This window comes from Lissotriton helveticus, chromosome 7, assembly GCF_964261635.1.
Source record: "Lissotriton helveticus chromosome 7, aLisHel1.1, whole genome shotgun sequence".
Classification (NCBI taxonomy): Eukaryota; Metazoa; Chordata; class Amphibia; order Caudata; family Salamandridae; genus Lissotriton; species Lissotriton helveticus.
In genome coordinates this window covers 1,672,783,069-1,672,802,163 of record NC_136068.1, presented here as the reverse complement: position 1 = coordinate 1,672,802,163, position 19,095 = coordinate 1,672,783,069, and the positions used below count along the sequence as shown (strand labels likewise).

Here is a 19,095-nt window from a genome sequence, read left to right as displayed (position 1 = left end):
TATATAATTGCTGCAGTTACAAAAGTCCTTCCTGATATTGACAACTGCGAAGCCACAAAATTTTTAATTAAAGTTGTCAATTTTGTTCCATCAGGCCTACATCGTTGGAACATTAAAATGACATACTGGCCATATGTTCGTATAAATAATGTGGACATCATTTCAGATTTACATTGGCTACACTCCATGTTGTGATCAGCTGCTTTTACTAGCTTATTAAAGGAGACTGATTTACTGTCTGGCAAAGTTAAATATATAAATCTTTCTAAGTCTACACTAGTAGGACTTGATACCATACAGTTCTCGCAGTCATGCTGCCATTGATAAGAAAGCCCAAACAGCTGATCTACATCTACACCTTCAGCATGCAATACATCAAGCATATACATTAAAAACTCCTGACAATCTTGCTGAATATTTTGAGAGAATTGTGTTTGGCCTGAACATCTGTCTAACAGATTTCGAATTTCAGACACACTTTCTATGTTTGTTCTATCAGTGCTACATTTCTCTAACACAGAATTTAACAAACTGCAAAATCTTTGATCAGAATTGACCACAATCTCTTCTTTTACATTTTCTAGAGAAAACAAAACATTAACCACTACATTAGCATAGCAGTTGACACCAGAACTGTTTTCAAATTGAAAACCAACAACATCTTCAACAGAATTCTTTTTGTTTCTGCTTATAATTTCAGGTTCATCGACTTTTCGTCTTTTTGCTACAACCTCCCCAGTATTGGTTACATTTCTTCGTTTCCGGCCTACCACACGTTTCTCAAACGAAGGATATTGAGGCAAATGTGGCGCATAATCTCTTCTTAACCTATTGTATTCCTTAACACAATCTAGATCCGCACAAATGCTTGTGACATCACACTCAATCAAGTACAAACCCGATAAAGTTCTAACTCGTGACAATGCCACATATGCCATACCCTCCTTGAAATCAGAACTGCCAATATTCACCAATGCACTGTCTACACTTAAACCTTGCGATTTATGGATTGTCACCGCATATGCCAAGCAAACAGGAAACTGCTTACGGCGAACATATAAGTCTTTTACAAGCAAAAATCTAGCAGAGCAACGACCAATTAGCTGTACTTCCTCAATGCCATCAAATGTAATTTTTAAAAATTCAATTCCATCTCTATTTCTGTATTTTACAAAATCAACAACATTACCCATTGATCCATTTACCAGACCTCTTTCAACATGTAAATTCCTTCTTAAAATTATACGGCAGTTCAAGCACACATTCAGAGTCTTTTCAAAACCTGCAGTTTTAGATATACTCTTCTCTAATGAATCCAATTTTGTTTTCAGATTCTCAGACAAAATAATTGTTGATCCCATATGCTCTACTCTGTCAATAGCTTCCAGTTTCACAATCTCTTGCTTTTCTAAATGCAACATTTTGTTGTTGAATTTGGCACATTCTGCAAGAGTTGGCATCAAACATATTCCAGATTTCTTCTCAGTAATTTTCTGAAAAATATTCTCAGGCACAACATCTTGTTCTGGATATAAATTTGACAGTAATCGTGCATGTAAAGCTTCTTTCCCATGCTCGGTCACTTTTCCAATTCTAACATCTTGTAGAATAGTCTTGTAAACTTCATCCTTCGCCTGACGCATATTTTCATGCAGTTCAGCATAATTGAAGTTTAACCATATATTGACGTTGCCAATGCTGCCTAGGCACTTCCTGGTATCTTCATGCGTGAGCATTTTGAACACAGGTTGCCCTTTCACTGGTGTCAGCTGCAGAAGATCTCCGAAAACAATGATGTGTTTGCCACCAAATAACACATCATACTCTGTTTTGAGAACTTCTTGCATTCTCAAATGCACAAAGGCAAGCATGACATTGGAAACCATGCTTACTTCGTCAATGATAAGAAGTTTCATTTTCCTCAAGATTCTTGAAACTTCAAAACAAGCATCTCCAGATAGCTTGTGATATTGTAATTTGTTGTCATGCTCCACTGGCAGCATTTTTAAACGATGTAAAGTAATCCCTTTAATGTTATGTGCTGCCAGTCCAGTTGGAGCGGTGACAACACAAGACAGCGATGACTCTGTCCTTTCCTGCAAATAGCATGAAATTGCTTTAATGAGGAAACTTTTTCCAGTTCCCGCTTCTCCACTCACGTACAGTCGGACAGGCTTCAACGACGTACATGAGCACTCTTTCTTGTCATGACTTAATCCATGATCAATTTGCATGGTAACTTCGTCATATATTTTCCTCTGCTCAACGTTGAGTTGTCTTTCCAACTCTTCTAAGTTAACCGCATCCTCCTGAGCATGTGCCATGGCTCTTTCCACTTCATTCATAGCAGTGGCAGCTTAATTTTCGATAACAGGTCCTCCTAGTGGATCCTGACTCAATGAAGCAGAACTCTCACTGTCCTGAGAACTGTCTCTGGCAATCTCGGCTGCAATCATTGCTTCCTGCTCAATTTCCGCATTCAACATTTCTACATATTTGGGAAAAGCAGGACATTCTATGGTCTCCTTGGCGGCAATGAAAGAGTCTTCGTAACAGAGAAAATCTCCAAGCAGTTCCTCTTCTGCACGCCAAGGCTTGAAAAGTTGCAAAAGTGCTAAATAGAAAAACTCCTTTTTTTCAGGAGATTCGCCACTCAATTTTCGATGGTTTACCAAGTGGCATTTTCTTTGCTTGACCCGACATCCCTCACTTCCTATTACAGCATACACTCCTTTCTCAGTATCTTCTTAGATGTTCCTCTTGAATATGTAATTTTGCAGAACCTCATACAGACAAACATTCTCGAGGTGACTGCTTCGATTTGGATAATATGTATCCAACATGTTGGTCTTCAAAATGTCGGTACTGTTTGGCTCCTTTTCCGCCAAATACTCAATTTCCCGCACAGGTTTGAGAACTCGATTACGCGTTGCAGCAAGACCAAGACTCGCCCAAATGATACTCCTGGACTTGGCATAGAGACTTGCTGAAGACAACCGGTCAGAACATTCGTACGCTCCGATTTCTCGATGCAACAACATCTTCAGACTGAAACTGTACAACTTCTTGCTGAGTCTCTTTTCATGGGAAATGTCCTCCCACATATCCTTCAATTCTGTCTTCTCTTTTTTGGTGATGTAAGACGTCATATACCGAGCCACAGCCATACAGTTATCAGCCACAAACTGTATATCCATGTTAGCATTCCACATGGACAAAATCACCGGGTTGTAGTCGTTGATGTACTTGGACTCTTCGTTCCTCTTCAAATTGTATGTGTTTTTAGGTGATTTCTTCATCACATTATGTCGCAGCGAAGACATCAAACGGTTTACTCTTCCTTTAGAAATCACCGGTCGTGGAAAACCGAAACGACATTTGGTGTAGAACTTGTCCTTGTTTCGGAATTTACGACGACAGTACTTTCCACATCGATGGCTTTGGAAACGCAGAACTTTTTCTCTTAGGCTTTTCTTCTCCTTTGCGTTTGGAACAGCACACGTAGAATACTTTTGTATAAAACTCATCACTGAGTCTTCTGGATCCGTTCCAAATTTAGGTGCATCCTTGATCCACAGCAACATATGTATATGAGGAGCACCTCTTGCTTGGTACTCCTTTCTTCAGAAGAAATCCAACACCTCTCCAAGAGGTGGATTCTTCTTATTCATGATGAAAGACATCATAGCTTCAAATCTATGATTGAAGTACCTACATACATTGACTGGATCCAAAGAGCACAGTTCTCCGGGTGTCTTGAATTCAATGTTTTCTACGTTAGCATTTGCCTCTCGTAGAAATTCAAGTAAGTCTTCCCAGCCATACTCGGCACAGCTCAGAGTGAGGAACCATGTGGGAGTACCTAAGTTCCTCAGCATACATTTTAAATCACCATGACGACGGTACCAGTACTCATTAGTACCACGCTGACACGCCATGAGATTAATCAGGAGAGAATCCAAAATACTGTCTTGGACATTGACTTTATCCATAAAGTCACTTGCCGAGATGTTTTGCATGTGTATACCACTTTTCAAGATGTGGTTCACTGCATATGACAGTCCAGACAGATCGCTTTCAAACAGGAGATGAAACAAATAAGGAATGCATTGTCGAAACCTAGCATCTCCTGCATACAATCGCAAAGTCCGGTATTCAGAAGCAGGAATTTGATGAGGTCGCTCATCATATCTTCCTCCCTGACCTGTTGGAAAAAGCTGTGGGAAACACCGAGCTTCCAAACTTTCCTCCCAAACACTAATGGGACTCCCTTTGGCTTGTTTCATTTGAAACAACTCAATAGCATTCCCCATGACTTCCTTGGAATGCAAAGGATGAACACTATAATGTTCATATATTTCTTCACTAGTAGAAGTTTCTACTTTCTCAATTTGACCAGCACACAAATCGCTATCCTCTTCCTCACTTACTTCCTCTTCTGCAACATATACATTCTTATAGTATTTATTATTTTTTTTCAAATACAATGTTGCCTTTTTAACTTTCCTAACATCTACTAAATCTTGCCATATTTTCTTATTCTTTGTCGGAACCCCATTAACTAAGATAACCAGAGGTTCCTTGTCCACTTTTTCTACTCCAATTGTGTTAATGTTTTTCTTCAAATCTAGAGGCAAATAAACAACTCTTCCCTTTAATCCTCTCTGTAAATCTGATGGAGGCAATTTCCCTGTCTTTGGCTCCATTCTTACAATAGCCTGAAAGGGATGGATACTTTGAATCAAAATAGATTCACAAGTATTTAAATCCTTCAATTCAGAAGGAATCTCAACCAATTCCAGATTATTATGAACTGCTCTAGCAGGCATCTGGTTTTGATTTAATTTGCAACAACAATAAGTACACACACGTTGATCCAATCCCAAATCAAAACAATTTTCTACCATCAAGTATGTTGCGAAATCCTTCCATTCACTATTATTTTCCCTTTTACTTTTTGCATATAAATCCACTAACTTAGTCTGATTCTTATAATAAGTGCGTCGACAACACACACAAGTGAAATTGGGCCTCTCACTTGATTTGACCTGAAACGTGGCAATTTCCCTCTGGAAATTATCTGTACTGGAAACCTGTACACTATCTTCCACATTACCCGCTTCTTCTTGGTCAATTTCAACATTCTCCTCTTTACTTCCAAAGTAACAAAACTCAATTTCTTCACATATATTCTTCACATCTATTTCAGAACCATGCAAAAGAGCAGCACATAATTTTTTAAGCATAATTGCTGGACTCTTAGCATAATACAACATTCTAACTAATTTCCTCACTTTATTATGATGCACTGCTAGCATCCTGAAATGATGAAAAACACTCTGGCATACTCTCCTGGAAAGACAAGCCAGTGAATGACCATGCAAACCTGTCACTTCTCTCACTCTGCAAGGATCTAATTCTTGCAACAACCTTATTTTCTGCTTCAAACTTTTCTTATTAAATGACTGTACAAAATCACAAAGCAAATTGATGGAATCCTGTCGCACACTGCAAATACTACTACACTTCCAGGTGTACACAGGACCCTTAGCACGTCTTCCTAAAACCTCATTACCTAACACCTCTTCTGCCTCTGTTGTCACAAGTTTTTCTTTTTCAACTGGACAACCATCTTTCACTTCATAAGCACGACCAGTGGTGTCAACTGCATGCACCAAATCATTATCCTGGAAATAACTCTCCTCATTAAAAAATGCCTCACAGCTTGAACTATGCATCCATTCTCCAGAAAAAACTTCACAAAAATTACTACGATTAACTATTCTCTTCCATCTACTATTTCTTTTGAAATCATAAATTGCCTTGTTTAGCTTCCTAATTCTATTGATTATCAAAATAAATAACTTACGTTTAATTTCAAATGCCTGATCAATAACTTTCTCAACTTTTTTTTTTCTCTTATAAAAAACCACTTTCTGTTGACCTTTCTTAATATTTTTTAACAAATTGCCAATTATCCTGTTGCGGAACATTCGTTTACGAATGTCCCTAAACTGTTGTTTCCTTCTACTATCATGCACAGAGTTATCTCTTGCTCTAGCAGTAACATTTTTGATTGGCCTTTCCTTTCCATTTGAATTGCTTTTCTTTTTCTGGACTGAAACATTTTCTGTAGTAATTTTTTTTTTACTGCAAATATTTCTTATGAATGTTTTTGTACTCTTACCCGGTGCTTTCTTGTTGACTTGACAAATCTTTTTGTTAGAGGACTGCTGCTTTTTTTCAATCACCTGCTGTCTTTGACGTTTTGCAGCCTTTCTCAGTCTTTCTTTCGTTGGCATGCTGAAATCTTGAAATGATCTGCAGTTGAATCTGTGGTAAAATATATTAAAAAATGTTATTAACCACTATTACCCAACAGTACATCAATAACAGTAATCAAAAACTTAAAACACTACTTTACATTTTTACATATAAGATTTTTTAGTGCATGGCAATTTTAGAATACAGAAATAGCAGAAAAGAAATGGAATTTATAATCATGTTACCTGTGCTATCTTATATGTGAATCTGATCTAATTTTATGAGCATATTTTAATATTTTATTGAAGACACTACACATAACCTGTTTTTGAAGGTGTCTTTATTTTTAAATTAAACGGTTTACATTTTTACTTTTTTTTTATTATAAATTTTTAAAATATATGTTTATAGTTCCATAGGCTCAAGCAGGTCAGCTTCCCACCCTATGTCATATAATTCGGACAAATCTGCATCCTCATCACGTTCTTCTTCATCCTCAGGATTTAAATCATCCAAGGGATCAACATCCACTGATGTTTCAATTACAAGTTCAATGATGAGGTCAAAATCAACTGATTGCAGATTATCGCTCATGTTGATGTTGTCTTTATCTTTAAAGAAAGATAACAACAATGAGATGTTGCAGAGTAAGAGACAAATCTCAGAGATTATAATAGTAAAATTGTTTAACAAGAGTAACATTTTGCAGCTATTATTTAGCCATGTCCAGCGATGCTGAGCAGGTGAAGCCTATGTCTAATTTTTCAGTGAACAGGACTCATCTCTTCTTAACCTTGGATAAGCCTCACCGACTCTGTGTCCCCTGCACATACTTAAATGTAAAGGGGCAGATTTATGTTAAATGGCACATCCCCAGGCATGCACCAGTTAACGTGCACCGCTGCTCTGCCACCCATGGTGTGCCGCATTTACAATCAGATAGGAGAAAGCTGCGTCAAAACCCTGCGCCTGCTTTAAGCAGGCATAGGTCTTGACGCAACATTGTGGAGATGGGGCACCTCTGAGCCTTGCTGGAGCTGCATCACACTTGCAATACAACTCCAGCAATGCGCCACCTTTACAGCACAGATACGTCACGCATCTGTGCCATTTTTGGCCCATGCTGCGCCGCATTGTAAATGCAGCACACCATGGGTGGCGGAACAGCGGCGCAGGATGACTGGCACATCCCTGGTGATGCGCCAGTCATCATAAATCTATCCCTAAGCTTCTTATCTTGTTATAGATGAACCGCCATATGTATCATCAAACTATTTTGCATTTCCTAAATAGCGAATTTTAAGGAATAAATAGCAATTCTTTACCATTCCTAATTTGCAACGAGCAAATTGCTAATTGCAAATTACCCATTCATTTCCATGGGCTAGGAGGCTCATAGGAATGAAGGTGCAATTTGCGATTAGCAATTAGCTCATCGCAAATTAGGAATTTTTCCAAGGGTGCAGGGGTGTCTCAAGAACACCCTGCTGCACCCCTGAAAAAGAAATTTGGGGGCATATGGCGCACATACATGCCCTAAGGGCATGTATTGGCGTCATATGGCACCTTTTGTTTTTTGGAAAAAAAGCTTTTTGAAAAGAATTCGCAAATTACCACCAACTAGAAGTTGGTGGTAGTTTGCAAATCCTTAATGGCATTTTTTGCATATTTTTTGTTTGATACATTGCATTTAAGGAATCGCAAAATTTGCAAATCCTTCAGTGCATTCGCAAAATAAGTAATAGCAAATTTTGCTATTCCTTATTTTGCATCAAAATTGTTTGATACATACCATTTGTCTAATTAGCATTCGCAAAGGCCGAAATTCGCAGAATTTTGACCTTTCCGAATGGTAATTAGCTTGATACATATGGCCCGAAGTGAGGCCTGTCTTGCAACATGGTGCATCTTTTGCATCACTGCTGCATCGGTTTCATGTGGCACGTTTTTTTTACACCATGACACACCTGCCTAAATGCATCAATTTGTAATTTTGTCGCCTCATAGCAAATCTTTTGCACCGCCGCTGCATCACAAAAGTGACGCACAGTGGCGCAAAAGAGGCATACACCTATCATAAATCTGTCCCTAGCATTTTAAATGATTAATTCAGGATGACGATAAGGTGTGGCCTATCCAGAGGTTTGTTTAAGGTGAGGCCTACTCAGGATTGCAGATTAAAGTTACGCTTGATGAAGAATACAGAGGAGATAATACATGTAAAGGCCTACCAATGAAGTAAGTAATGTCCACTTAATTGCGCCAGTCATCATAAATGTATCCCTAAGCTTCTTATCTTGTTACAGATGAACCGCCATATGTATCATCAAACTATTTTGCATTTCCTAAATAGCGAATTTTAAGGAATAAATAGCGATTCTTTACCATTCCTAATTTGCAATGAGCAAATTGCTAATTGCAAATTACCCATTCATTTGCATGGGCCAGGAGGCCCATAGGAATGAAGGTGCAATTTGCGATTAGCAATTAGCTCATCGCAAATTAGTAATTTTTCCAAGGGTGCAGGGGTGTCTCAAGAGCACCCTGCTGCACCCCTGAAAAAGAAATTTGGGGGCATATGGCGCACATACATGCCCTAAGGGCATGTATGGGCGTCATATGTCACCTTTTGTTTTTTGGAAAAAAAGCTTTTTGAAAAGAATTCGTAAATTACCACCAACTAGAAGTTGGTGGTAATTTGCAAATCCTTAATGGCATTTTTTGCATATTTTATGTTTGATACATTGCATTTAAGGAATCGCAAAATTTGCAAATCCTTCAGTGCAATCGCAAAATAAGGAATAGCAAATTTTGAATTAAGGACATTTTAAGTCATTTCCACATGTGCAGTGTTTTCAAATTTTGATTTGAAAATCGTTTTTAGGGAAAAGGAATGGTTTGTAAATTTATGACAAGGACATAATGGTGTATGCTTCTTTATAAGGCATTTCACTGTCTCTGATGTCATTTTTCCCATATTACATTATAAGACCTTTCCCCATGGAGCACATTCCTTGTAAATATGCTCCCACCTGTGCATGGTGAATTTAGATTTTGACTGTTTGAGTCACATAGCCATGTTAAAAGTGACCCAAAAAAATTGCAAAGGCTTTAAAAAAACACTTTCATGTGTCTTAAGGACATTTTAAGTCATTTCCCCATGGGCAGTGTTTTGTAAGTGGCGCAAAAGAGGCATACACCTATCATAAATCTGTCCCTAGCATTTTAAATGATTAATTCATGATGACGATAAGGTGTGGCCTATCCAGAGGTTTGTTTAAGGTGAGGCCTACTCAGGATTGCAGATTAAAGTTACGCTTGATGAAGAATACAGAGGAGATAATACATGTAAAGGCCTACCAATGAAGTAAGTAATGTCCACTTCATTGCGCCAGTCATCATAAATGTATCCCTAAGCTTCTTATCTTGTTACAGATGAACCGCCATATGTATCATCAAACTATTTTGCATTTCCTAAATAGCGAATTTTAAGGAATAAATAGCGATTCTTTACCATTCCTAATTTGCAATGAGCAAATTGCTAATTGCAAATTACCCATTCATTTGCATGGGCCAGGAGGCCCATAGGAATGAAGGTGCAATTTGCGATTAGCAATTAGCTCATCGCAAATTAGGAATTTTTCCAAGGGTGCAGGGGTGTCTCAAGAACACCCTGCTGCACCCCTGAAAAAGAAATTTGGGGGCATATGGCGCACATAAATTTTAACAACATTCCTTTACCTCAAAAACGATTTTCAAGTCATAATTTGAAAACACTGCCCACAGGGAAATGACTTAAAATGTCCTTAAGACACATGAAAGTGTTTTTTGAAAGCCTTTGCAATTTTTTTGGGTCACTTTTAACATGGTTATGTAACTCAAACAGTCAAAATCTAAATTTACCATGCACAAGTGTGACCATATTTACAAGGAATGTGCCCCACGGAGAAAGGTCTTTTAATGTAATATGGGAAAAATGACATCAAATGTCCTTAAGACACATAAAAGCGTTTTTTGATTGCCTTTGCAGCATGTTTGTATCACTTTTAACATGGCTATGTAACACAAACATTTAAAATCTAAATTTGCCATGCACAGGTGGGAGCATATTTACCAGCAATTTGCGCCACAGAGAAAGGTCTTACATTAAAATGGGAAAAATAACATCAGAGACAGTCAATTGCCTTATAAAGAAGCATACACCATTATGTCCTTGTCATAAATTTAAAAACAATTCCTTTTCCCCAAAAACGATTTTCAAATCATAATTTCAAAACACTGCACATGGGAAAATGACTTAAAATGTCCTTAAGACACATAAAAGCGTTTTTTGATTGCCTTTGCAGCATGTTTGTATCACTTTTAACATGGCTATGTAACACAAACAATCAAAATCTAAATTTGCCATGCACAGGTGGGAGCATATTTACAAGCAATTTGCGCCACAGAGAAAGGTCTTACATTGAAATGGGAAAAATAACATCAGAGACAGTCAATTGCATTATAAAGAAGCATACACCATTATGTCCTTGTCAGAAATATTATAACCATTCATTTTCCTCAAAAACGATTTTCAAGTCATAATTTGAAAAGACTCCACAGCTCCTATGCAGAAAAACACCCTGTCAGTACTAATACTTCACATTTTCTCCAATTACATTTTCTCAAAGACACAAAATCTATTTGTAAAACACTTGAGACAAAGCAACATTTGAAAAACACAACTTTCTTCATAATTTTCTCCTTAAAGCACACTATTCTCTATCTAAATTAAAGAAATATTTTCTCACCTTAGCAAATACTTTGAGTTTGAAAACAGTCTCAGAAACACACCAATTTGTCTTCAGCAGAGCAAAAGGTATGCACTCCAGAGTCTGCAGCTATCAAAAGCACAGAAATGCTGTAATTCTTCACACATATCTCTCATGTCACCCAATCAAAACTCTTCCCTCACTTTTTTCAAATGAAAACCCTTCCCCCCTCTGCCATTTCATGCCTTTTCTGCATGGCAACCACCTCTTGAAAGACTTCTGGTGTTTGCAAGTTCACACAACAATGTTGCAATTGAACTCTGAACTCTCAGTGCACCTCATATCCAGTGCATTCTTTCATTTAATGATTTTTTCTTGACCACTCAAAATACATCTTTCAAACAACTCATCCATGCACCCTAACTTTCTGTTTTCAGCAATCAAAATCCACCAATCACTGTTACTGCTTCATTAACACAGAAACTCCACAGTTTTTTTCATTTTAAACTCTTATTTTTTCAACTGCCATTTCATTGCCACACTTCATCTGACTGCAGGAGAACCTTCTCTCACCATGTTTTCTGTCTGGATTGTTGGACATAGTTACATCTATTGGGCTCAGAGGTATGCTGAGAACAGGAATTTACCTAACCTCAATTTACAAGATGTGGAAATTAAGTGGTTTGGCCACAGAGGATTAAAATGTCACCAATTGATACCATTGGTGAAAACCTTTATGCATTTGCCAAAACCTGACCTGTTAATTGTGCACTGTGGAGGTAATGATTTGGGCACTTTGACTGGGGAAGGTCTGGAAATGCTTTTAAAGGACACCTTTGAGCAATTGATGGCACTTTTTCCTCAGACTGCCTTGGTATATTCAAATATATGCCAAAGACAGAAATGGAGGTGGTCAAACCAATTTTGTCCACAAATTGAGAAGTCGAGGAAGCATGTAAACAAATCTGTTTCAGCTTACATGAGAGACCATGGAATGGGCTCCCTGTACAACAATAACTTGCGTTACTACATGCAAGATATCTACAGAGGAGATGGAGTTCACTTCTCAGATGAGGGCAACAGAGTTTTCATTCTGAATTTAAGACTGTGCATTGGTACCTACTTATAAGTACCTAAATGTACCATAAACCCAAAAGCTCGTCTCAGAGCTACCCTACATCTGATCACTCACACTTATTATTTTACTCTAACTTTTTTCACTAATTTTCAACAAAGTACGCTCCCTGGGGCGCTTCCCGGTACGCGAACCGGGAGCTAACCTCGCTAAATTTAAAAAAAAATGTTTTTTTTTCGCACATATGGGCCTCCTCAGCCACCCTCAGAAAACCTAGGGGGTCAAGATAAGTCTACCGTGCCCCCTTCTACCCATTCTGAACATTATTTGCCCTCCATCTTGTATCTTAATTCGACCGAAACACAAAATGGTGGACTCCCGTAACGCTTAAGGTTCGCGAACCGGGGCGCTCACCAGTTCGCGTACCGGGTCGCTCCCTGGGAAGCGCACCATCAAAAAAGGTGGGAAAGTAGTTTACAGAAAAGCGACTGGAGACAATTTCACCAAATATAGATTACCTCATACTACATACCAATGCCTACCATTTTCACAAATTTGATTGAAATTCCATTTAACCATTTAGCCTGTAGACCTCTCTAAATACCCTGAGGTAAATTACTTCACAAAACACATCTGAAGTGTTGGAATTGACAACCAATTAAAATGTTACTTTCATTTTCTATTTTTTTTACCTGACATTTGATTGGTTATGTACCTGAATATATATAAAGAAAGAGAGAGAAACACAGCCATTTTGACTACTACTTCCTGAATTACATTGCAAGATCATTTTCACTCACAACTTAAACTTGTTTTTAGAAGGTGAGATATTATTTTATAAATTTGAAAACATTTTCAGATAGTTATATACTATCCCTCTGTAAGAGTTAGACATTGAGAAAGGCTTCCATATTATAATTATGGATTGATTTAGGTTTCTGTGGTATAATTATGAATTTACTTAGGCTTCTTCTACTAACCCTCTGTAAGAGTTAGACATTGAGAAAGGCTTCTTTATTATAATTATGGATTAATTTAGGTTTCTGTGGTATAATTATGAATTTACTTAGGCTTCTTCACAGGCACTTTTTAATAGTACTACTTCACGCCTGAAACCATACAGTGCCCATAGATTACTTCTCTGTTATAAACTCACAAGTACCTGTCTGAACTTAAACCCAACAGTGCCCTATCACTACTGATATATTTATTTTTTATGCAAATTACAGCAATAAAATGGAAGGTGAGCAGAATGTTTCCTTCGAAATTGTTCTGGACAGCAACAATGAACAAGTTATGGAACCCATTGATGACTTAGAATTCATGGATGAGTCACGGGACTATGAATTACTTCAATGTGTAGAATCTGTCGATCATTTACTCCATTATGATGACGGTCAAATGTGGGAACTTATGTTCACTGAACAAGAGGACATATCGGACAGTCAAATGCTAGACGTTCTATTAAATTTTGAAAAACAATCTGAAAAATAAAATTGTATGTAATATTAAAAAATTGTTTGAGTCTTTAATCATGTTTATATGTAATTCATAAAATAGTTAAATGTTAGAAATGTTAGTTAATTTTGAAACACAATCACAATAATAAATAATTGCTTAAAAAATAACAAAATTAAAAAATAATCAACAAAACCAACAATCAATTAACATACAGTATTTGAAAAGTCTATCATTCATTTTTCATTATAGTACGCTGCCCAGAACGCTTCCCGGTTCGCGAACCGGGCGCTACCCACGCAAAAAAACAAAAAAAAAAATTATATTTTTTGCCCCGCGGGGCCCTTTTAAAGCCTCCACATTAAACCTAGGGGGTCAGGGAGGATATACTATGCCCCCTTATGGTCATTTCCCCCTTTGTTTTCACCACATCTTGTCTCTCGATCCTACCGAGAGACAAGATGGCGGCCGCTCCGGACTGTTTAGAATGTTGACAGACACCGGAGAGCCAATCAGCTTCGCTACGCGAAGTTCCGGTACGCGTAAAGTCCGCGAACCGGAGCGCTGCCCAGAGCGCGCTTACAGATATATATCTTTTTTTAAACGTTAATTTCTCAAAATCCACTGAAGCACATATATTGAGACCTAGCAAAGGCACATCGGGCTACCAGTCCCTACAATTTTGCCAAGTTTCGTGCAAATCCATTCAGCCGTTCGGGCTAAAAGTGAGGCCAACCGCCCTATGGAAAACTCAATGTTAAAAACACGTTTTGGGACCCCCCTTTTTTCTCGGCCCCCCCTTGACGAACCCCCCCCCCAAATTTCCAGGGGCTGCTCAGAAACAAAATGTTCCATTTTCCAGAAAATTTCAGCCAATTCCGTCCACAAACGCCAAAGTTATTAGACATAGAATTTTCAAAAATCCCATAGGGAAAAAATCCTAACTATATATACCTACTGGCGACCGCCAGTAGGTAATATATATATATATATATATATATATTCGAACACCTTTTCACTCCAGTAGGGCTGAAAGACAAGCCAGCACACAGGTCTCCGATTTCAAAATGTTTATTGCAACCCTCTCACCCCTAACAGACGCGTTTCGCTTAAAAAAAATATATATATATATATATAATCCAGATAGATAGATAGATAGATAGAGAGATAGATTTTTTCTGTTTTGCTAATAACTTTTCAGTTATTTTACAAATCTTCTGAAAACATTCCCAAAAAGGTTTTTCTAACTCAGCTCATGAAAGATTCAGAAAGAATGGTCAGGAGAGCTCAAGAAAAAGGGGGGCTCCCAAAACTATTTTGTACCCTGCGAGTATCCCAGAGGAAAAAAAGAGCTCAACATTATTACCACAAGTTTGGAATAATGCGAAATGTTTACCTAGAAAGTGTACTTTTTATGATTGTCTGTAAATCTGTTTATTAGTTTTTGGATAATTAAAGGGGTATATTTACAAGAATTGCCACTAAGCAAATTTGACGTTGCTTCGCGGCAATTTTGTTACTGCTATCACCGTAATTCATCTCCATGTAAGTGACGTATTTACAATATGTTGCTACATGGAGATAGTTTCAGCTAGCCTCAGTGAAAACTGCTACTAAAATTAGCGTCAAGGCATTAAAAAGTTTGACGTTGTTGAGAGGAAAGTGACTAAAGGCCAATTAGCGGAAGAAAATCCATGTTAGTCAGCCCACTTGGCGATGCAGCGCGTGCAATGTAAATTGTTTTATTTATTTATGTATTTACTTAACTCCATTCGCCCGTATGCCGGAGTTTACTACCCCCAACCCTGTCCTTCCCCTGCCCTGCCTACCGCTACCGCAGCACTCCCTTGGTGAGCCACCACTGCCCCAGGCCTGTGCAGATACGCCATCTAAAGACAATGACATCAGTGTTCTTCCACGCACTACTGTAGCACCACAAAAAGAAAAGGTAGCAAAGGAATCACCAGTGTGGCTTTTTTTCGAACTTCCATCAAAAAAATTAAGGTCATATTTACTAATCTTTCGCTCATTGCAGGGCAGCAAACCAAGTTGCTGTGCTGTGTTGGGTAAAATAGAAACAACAGAATGCTCAAAATTTTCAAAGGTAATGTGTACTTCCGCTCTATTGTGCTGGTGCACTGTGTGCTGCCTAGAGCCAATGGATAACACAGGCACCCTTGCACTGTGCTGCAAGGGTGCAAGTGTTACAGGCAGGATTGGGTTTGTGCAGGAAGGGGCACCTCACTATGCAGCACTAGTAGGAAAACTAAATACCAAGGAGAAATAAAAATATTACTTCTCCTGATGCATTCCCAGGTTTACTAGGTGTAGTAAACCTAGGAATGTGCAAGTCTATGAATTGGTGCACTGGAATCCCCATGCTCCATCCATGGACTGTCTCCAAAGCTGATATGTATTGTAATGCAGTGCAAGCAGTTGCTTTGTGTTACTTTCTTTAGAAAGCCACTCAAGGCCAGGCAAATCAGGCCTTGCTTGACTTTGTAAATTCCGAATAATCCTTTGCATTTCCCTGCATAGGCCTAGGTCAAAACACATACTTAGAAAATGTAGGCCTACGTTTACAGAAGGTCATGTACACTTTGTTTTACAATGTGCTGCATAAAGGGAAGAGAGGATGGTATTCAATGATGATAACTGCAGTGTGAAAGTACCTAAGGGATATGCACCGAAACCTCATGGCACATGCAGAGATTCCGAAGAAAGGAGCAGTTGAAAGAGAACCAACTGCTCAGAAGGTGGTTTTGGAAACAGAAAAGTAAGACAATTATGACAATATACAGCATTTTAGTATTTTTTGGAAACTCTGCTGTGGCCTCTCCAAAAGTTAACAAATCATTTTCCAGTACATTCATGGACCAGCATCTGCAAAGGGATTAGGTAATGAAATGTGTTAATAATCTGTAAAATGATGTGAAAAATATTTACAGAACATTAGTTAAAAAATGTAAATAAAAAGTCAAAAACAAAAAATTCGACTGTATAAAAAATTTACAAAAAAGTAGAAGTTGAAAACTAAAAAATTGGGTAAAACTCAAAAGTGAAAACAACAAAAAATACCCATACAGAAAAATGTTTTATCCACACACTAGAACACATGGAGTATGACCGCCTGCTGGGGCTTGGTAGCTGAGGGGCGAAATAGCACAGACCTGTTTCCTGCCAATAATCATATACCAAAATTCCAATCACAAATTTCAATTGTGGGCTAGACTACCTGCAGATGAGGGCTTCTCCCACAGATTTTGTCTGACTCATCTGGCAATGTCCCTGAGCCAAGCTCTAGTGGTGCTTGAGTCACCAAGATATGACAATTGCCATCATGCTTTGCATCACATGCTGTATTTAAGGCAAATAGTGCAATTCTGACTTTTACTCCTGAGCTGCTGCACAATGGACAGCCTAGCATCAACAAAGGCACCCTTGCATCATGGTGCAATCGTGCCTGCGTTGCACGCAGGATTGTTTTTGTGCCAGAAGGGACACCTTCCAGCACAAAAACAATTGTGAGAGACATATTCCTTTTCTATATGTGCTGCAGAATGCAGAACACATAGAAATAGGAAGTAACAGGGAGAAATCAAGGTATTATTCCTCATCACACCTCTCAACGGGAGGCACATCTTTTAGGCGCTTTCTGAGGATTACAAGTACTTGTAAATCTGGGAATGCATCAAAAACCATGGGAGTTTGGGGGAATACTCACACAATGCATAAATCACTTCTTCCCAGGCTGAGTAATGCAATGCATCGATGTGTGCTTAGTTGCATTTCTCCAGACTTTTGGAGCCACTCAAAACTGACAAACTGGCTTTGTGGGGCTTCAAAAATCTGACTTGAATTTTTTAATTCTCTTGCACCATGTTGCGTTGTGTAAGAGTGATGTTCAAACTTGGTCATAAATATGGCCCATAGTGAATGGATGAAGGCTACAGAGGTGATAACATGGTTATCAGATCAGGTAGCATTGTGTGTCCTGCTATTACAGCAAGGAAGGTGTCCTCGGCTGAGTCTCTTTTCCCTTTCATTTGTCTAGTGCCATTTGTGCCCTAGCATTTCACATTTTCGCAGAGTTGGTTGAGTTGTCTTGGCTGATGAAAAAACCGAAGGCCCTTTTTTTTATGAAGGGCTTATGCCACCGGTGCCTCACTTTTTGTGAGACTGTAGAGGCGTAAAAAATGCACCACACTGCACCATAATTATAAAGTGAAGCATCTAGGCAGATGCGTCACTTGGTAAAGCTGTGCGCTACATTATACCTGCGTCAGTAATAATGTATGAAGGGTGGGCGTTCCCCTGTAAACAGGCTCGTAGAAGTGGCGCAGGGAAATCTATGAGATTTCACTGCACCGCTTCTACTAGTTTACTGTGTCAAATCCTTACACCTGTTTCACAGGAGGCATAAGGGCTATTGCAGGCCCTTTTACATGGAACTAGCCCATATGTATAGACACATTGCGGGATTTGCATCTGTTTCGAGATACACTACAGGAATGCGTCATTACTGTGCCACCAGATGCATCAGAATTCCTTACGTATCGGGTCAATCCTTGCACCATGGTGAGCCATAATGCGCACCAACGGGGTTGCAAGGAGGGCACAATAAAGCATGTCACATCGCTGTTTTCAACCAGCCATGTAACACTTTTTATGAAGGAGGCCCTCAACATTCTGACTGGAGTTTTAGGACGTTGCCAGCTACAGCTGTTGATTGGAAGGGGTTAAATGGTACCTTTGGTTGCTATTGTGGTGTCTCCTCCTGGCAGGCCTCCCCGGTGCCCAAAACATATAAATAGCTGCACATGTAGCACGCTGACATTGGTGAGCATTAATTCCTTCTACTGGTGTACTTGCAAGTTAAGATAATAAACAACTAGTGAATTCCAATCTACGTATTTGTGCTTTTTCGCCTTAGATTGCAGAATCTGAAGCGCCTCACTCAGGTTGCCACTTGGGCAGGTTGCTGGTGCTATTTGTAACTGATTTTATCCTGGGGTATCAAACGTTTCATCGAAGTGCCTTGTCCTCCTGGGCTACTGTGTTGAAAATGGGTGTGTATCCTGCTTTCACAGTAGGACACACACTACTTCTAACGTTACTCACTAAGGAGACCCCAGGACAAAATGAAACTGTTTTCATAGTTCTTCTGATTATACTACCGAAGCCAGACAATTGAAACAATGCAAAACTGTTGTAAATTATTTACAGCTTATTGCAAGATATTGGCGTTCGTTCTAAACTAACCAAATTACCTTGATGCTCACTCAGCATGCTCACCAATGCATTTGGGTCTGAAGAACTGATTCGAACTTTCATCTTTCCTGCACTGAACTGTCCATGATTCTGTATTGAGGAAATAGTAGCCCTCCCAGGAGACCTGTCACATGACACTCACATTAGTACACCTGGAGATCTGCATCTGCTGCAGCTTCACAGGCATTCCACCTGAATGTTTTTGAGTAGGGCAAAATGTAAGTCAGCTATTATGCACGTAATTAGTAAATACAGATGTATGATTCCATGAGTCTA

General features: G+C 38.8%; 1 protein-coding gene across 1 annotated transcript in view; it reads left to right on the top strand.

The window, feature by feature from the left end:
* The window catches only part of LOC144767610 (putative methyltransferase DDB_G0268948), a 191,615-nt gene that overhangs the window by 171,702 nt on the left and 818 nt on the right, over nucleotides 1-19,095 (top strand). The gene's annotated exons all lie outside the window — the stretch shown is intronic.